This window comes from Benincasa hispida, chromosome 9 (genome assembly GCF_009727055.1).
Source record: "Benincasa hispida cultivar B227 chromosome 9, ASM972705v1, whole genome shotgun sequence".
Classification (NCBI taxonomy): domain Eukaryota; kingdom Viridiplantae; phylum Streptophyta; class Magnoliopsida; order Cucurbitales; family Cucurbitaceae; genus Benincasa; species Benincasa hispida.
In genome coordinates, this window is record NC_052357.1 from 78,669,985 (window position 1) to 78,675,610 (window position 5,626).

Below are 5,626 nucleotides of genomic sequence, written 5' to 3' on the forward strand. Positions count from 1 at the left end.
GTTATATGTATATTTGATATAACATATAATAATATAGTATTATATATATATATATAATATGATAAGTTAGTTATCGTATTTATATTATTATTATTTTGATAATAAGGAAGGGAGTTACAACTCCCTTCCCTATCTTTTCTCTCCACCCACATTAGTGGGTGGTGGTCATTTTATGGCAAGTTAAAAAGAAAATGGTTTTCTTCTTCTTGGTTTTTGTTGGTTGAACGATTGAGAAAAGACAGAAGTGTTTTGTATCTTTGAGTGTTCTTGTGAAAGTTCTCAATCTTCTTCTTCCTCCATATTAACCTTTCTCTCTTAACCAAAATAGTCAAAGCCCACCACTCCGAAGTTCTCAACCTGAGAATATCAAGGCTTCATATTGGTAGTGTTCGGGTTTTCTGGTTCGAGGTTTATCTTGAAAAAGGTCTTCAAGAAGTTGGTGATTTTGTTCGAGGGAGAATGGTGAAGAAAAAGGTCTTCACAGGTAATATTTCTTGAAACATTTTCTTGTAAAGCATGTTGTAATTTAATTGTAAATGCATATCTAGTTGTTTATTTATTGTAAACTTTATATTCGATAATTTATGAAATTTGGTTGATCCACTTCCACTCAAGGTTCTCTCATACGAGTTCCTTTATAGCCCATGTGGATGTTGACAATACCCAATTGTATAAGATGTGATTTGTCAAGACAAATGAATGCTACAACAAAATATTTTGCTATTAAGTATCATGCACCATATGAGGTTGTGGAATCGACATCGACGATTTGGCCAATTTGGTGTAAGAAGTGGGAAGAAGGTTGCAAATGGAGACTTTGTGCAACAAAGAAAAATCGTATGGCTTGTTTGAGATAACTAAGTATGTTAACCAACATACATTTTTTTACTCGGAACTTAGTCAAAGTCATGTGCAGTTAGATTCATCGATGATTGCATTAGAGTTTTGTGATGCCGTAAGAGAAAAACCATCCACCAGTGCGGCACAACTACAATCCGACATAAAAAACAAAATTTGGATATCATGTTCCTTACCATAGGGTGTAGGAGGGAAAAAGAAAGGCATTGGTTAAAGGGTTTGGTGATTGGGACAAATCATACAAATTGTTACCCAGTTGGCTGTATGTAGTTAAAGAGACCAATCTTGGAACATGTATGGAGTGGATAGTGAAACAAACGTAAACTGAAGGACATGTCATCCTTACTTCTGTATTTTGGGCATTTGGTCATTGTATAGAAGCTTTTAATAGATGTCGGTCGATGATTCAAATAAAAAATACTCACTTGTATGAAAAATATCAAGGAAAATTACTGATTTCTATATCAGTTGATTCAAACAAGCATATTCTTCCCCTTGCATTCATCGTTGTAGATGATGAGTCTACAGACTCATGGGGGTGGTTCTTGAAACATCTGAGAGAAATTGTTACACACGAAGATGTGTGTTTAATTTTGGATCGACATACTAGCATTATCTCAATAGTAAACAATCCAGCAAATGGTTGGATGAGACCAAAATGTCATCATTGATTCTACTTAAGATATATTGTCAGCAACTTTAATAATAAAATAAAAAAATACAAATTCAACATACTAAAGAATTGTATTTATGTGCTAGATGTCAATTCCAAATTCGAAAGTTTAATAAAGCCATTGAGGACATCAAAGAAATAAATTGGAGTTGTCTGAGTTTTTTTTTTTACAACATTGGTATTGAGCAATGGACTTAAGCACACGATGGAGGGTCAGGTATGGATGGATGACGACAAATCTATCAGTGCATAAATGGAGTCCTCAAAAGAGCTTGAATGTTGCCGATAAATGCTCTTGTTCAAATAACATTCTACAAGTGCGAAAATTATTTCGAAAAAAGAAAAAGTAAGAGCTGCTTTGGAGCGTCAAGATAAATACACCCAGTAATGATTTTTTTTAATCATCAACAATTTGTTTCAAATATATTTGTAATACTAAGTGAGTAAATATTCAGGTACACACACGAAAAAAAATTAATAAATGGGTTGCAAGATCTAGTAAACATGAAATACAATCATACGATATGAAGGTGTGTTTCATGTGAAGACCGGACATCAATACCTCAATGCTAAAGGAAGAAATGTTCAAATACTTAGGGTAAACAGGTACGAACAATATTGTTTATGTAACAAGTGACAAGTGTTTGGCATTCCATGCTCGTATTTTATGACAGTTTGCTCACATTTTAACATGAACTACAAACATTTTATTGCGAACTACTATAAACTGTCAACATACGCTGTATGTTACTCTCCTCAATTTAAACCTGTATTGCATGAAGATTACTGGATCACGCACTCTAAAATGCCTGTCTTACATGTTGACCCATCGTTGTTGAGGAAATCTGATAGACAAAGAATTCATGATACCATAACGAGATGGATTGGATAGAACCAAACGTTCGACTACGATGTGGGTTTTGTAATCAGTTAGACCATTCGTTACAAAGATAGGCTCCAGACAATTAGGGATTTTTATTTTAAATATTTTTATGTTGTAAATACTATTTTTATTGTGTAGTTAATTTTTTTAATTATAATTTATTAAGTTGTATATTATTGTTATGTTTTACTCGAGAAATAAATAATTTTTTCTTCTAGATCATGACTTTAAATCCAGGACCGATTGATCCTGATGTTCTGTACGACCAGTCAATTCATTGATCATCAATTGTATGGGAAGATCATACCACTGGCGAGATATCTTGTAGACGTCGAGAGGTCGTTGTTCATCGCACTATCCCTCTTCACCCTGAATACTACAATTACTTCGTATGTTTGGATTTTATGGAGTTGTCAGATTGGGATTCATTCAGCTAGATTGGTACCTCATCACAACACTGGTCGAGAAATAGAGGCCTGAGACGCATACATTTTATGTGTCCACTGAAGAGTGCACTATCACTCTATATGACATGAAAGTGTTGTTCTGGTTACCTAATGATGACAGGCCAGTTTACTCGCTGTGACCCCACCCGCTGATAAAATTAAAGGATCGAGATTAAGTTTTACATGGTTAAGGACACAATTTCGTGAGCTTGGTGATGATACAGACGAGGAAGCCGTCTTGAGATATACACGAGCATATATACTACAGATAACGAGTGAAAGTCTGTTTTCTGACAAATCAAGTCATTTTGTTCACATGATGTTTCTACTATTGTTAGCTTACCTATATGATATAAGACGGTATTTTTGGGGTGGAGCATGTTTGACATGGCTATATAGATAGCTATGCAAAGCAATAAAACTTGAAGTTCGTGAAATCGTTGGATCTCCGATACTTTTGCAATTATGGGCTTGAGAACGACTTCCAACAATAGCTCCACAACTTCGAAATGTAAATGACGATCAATTAAGATGAGTCTATGATTCTCAATATGTTATTTTAATTCAATTTAATTTAACAAATATTTTTATATGACTGATTTAGCTAATTTAAATTTTACATTATTAATTTAAAAATATTGGTGGAGAGACAAATTTTGTGTGACTAGGACAGCTACACATGTAGTTGATCAGTACAGATACATGTTTGATCCGCTTCAATCTGATCAGATACATTAATATTGAACCAAATTGAAATTTTTATACAAACTTTTAATGCATCCGTCTTTAATATTTTTTAATAAGATATTTCATGTTTCAGATTATTTGGGAGCCTTACAAAACTGTCATGGACATTTTGCCAAATTTTTGTACAAAATGGTCAAAATATATAATGGACGATAAGTCCTCCCATATGTTTTCACATTGGTGAGTGACATCTTCCTGACAGTGTAATGAGACAATTTGGTTTCCAGCATGATGTCTCATCGCCTTGTAATACTGAACCCCTACTGCATGACGTCGACCTAAGAACTAGAGTTTGGTTGGAAAAAATTGCACATTTGGTAGTGAGATAGCATTATCTTTATTGCAGTAGGGATTTCTATTGGGCAATTTGATAGGGATGCCACTCAAATTACATCAATTGGTACAATAATATTACAAGACGCTGCATTACTTGTCAGAGAGCAACTATGGGTTATTTGGTACCTAAATAAATATTGTCCAATTATTTTTAATTTAAATTTATTTCAAATATTGTTTAATCATTTTATAATTCACAGAGATCAAATAAAAATTGCCTCTATGATGTTGCAAATGATCCAAACCAGGTTATTACTACACGTAGGGGTGTTCAAAAAATCCGGTAACCCGACCAACCTGGACTACCCAGCCTAAACTGCAAGGGGTGGGTTGGGTTAGATTTTATTTTGGGTTGGGTTGGGTTAAAAATGTTAAAAAAATATTAAATTCGGGTTGGGTCTCGAGTTACCCATTCCCGACCCGACCCGAATATATATATATAAAAGTTAAAAAAAACAGTCAAATTAAAAAAAAAATGGTGACCCAACCCGGCCCAACCCGAAAATTTTGGGTTGGGTTGACCCTCTAAAAAAGAACTAATAGGGTTCATTATTAGCCAACCCGAATTTTTGGGTTGGTCTAGAAAAATCTTCCAACCTGGCCCAACCCGGACTATGTACACCCCTAGCTACATGTGGTAACAATGAGAGCTATATGGAAGAGATACATTATATGTATGATAAATCTACTGCTCATCCACCAGTTCTGAAACGTATGAGACCTACTCGAGTAGAAGTAAATGAGTTTAATGAGGTCGCCCACAATGTGGAAGAATTACCTTCTATGATGCAGATGCAGAGCCAGACTGGTTATGTTAGTCCGATGATGATGATGCCAATATTTGGTTAGGATATTATGATTCAGAGGCCGGCCCATCATCTTTATACCTGCATGGACATGGGTGCGACCATGAAGAGCATAATGAATATTTATACTATGAAAAACGCATGTAGAGGTACCAAAACAACATCAAGAGAAACCAGAGCAACCTCAAGTTCAGAGTCGACGACGACAATCATCTTGAAATCGACGATGTCCGCCTTGTGTCATACATCGCTTTTTTTTATTATTGTTTTTAATGAGTGAGATACATGAAATCGTTGTATTAATATAAACATTTTAATTTATATTTTATTAATTTTAAGTTACATAAGAAAAATGAATGTGAATTTATTTTTTTCTATGATGAGTTATAAGAAATACGAGAACATCCTTAATGAAGAAATATAGAGAGTACCTTAAAGTATACGAGTCAAATAAAAAAAAACTACCATATTTCTCTAAATAGTTTTGAAACAATATTTGGCTAATGAATTTTAAAAACTACAATATTAATTCAATTTTCTTATCTTACAAAGTCTTCAAATCACATGGGAAATTTATACCAAATTCTGTGCCCATTTTACATCACTTTGCAGTTTCAGCTGCTCCAGTTTTATTTCTGACAGTCGAAGGAACTAAAATCAATCAATCTTGATAAACAAACATTTGGTTTATAAAAATAAACTTATAACTATTTTGAGTTTTAAAAAATTAAATTTATAAACCTACTTTCACTCTCGAGTTTATTATTATTAAAATTCATGACAAGTTTTGAAAACTAAAAAATGTTTTTTCTTTTTCTTTTTGGGTAAAATTTGACTTAGAATTCATAATCATGAAACCATCTAGAGAGGGTCTCCA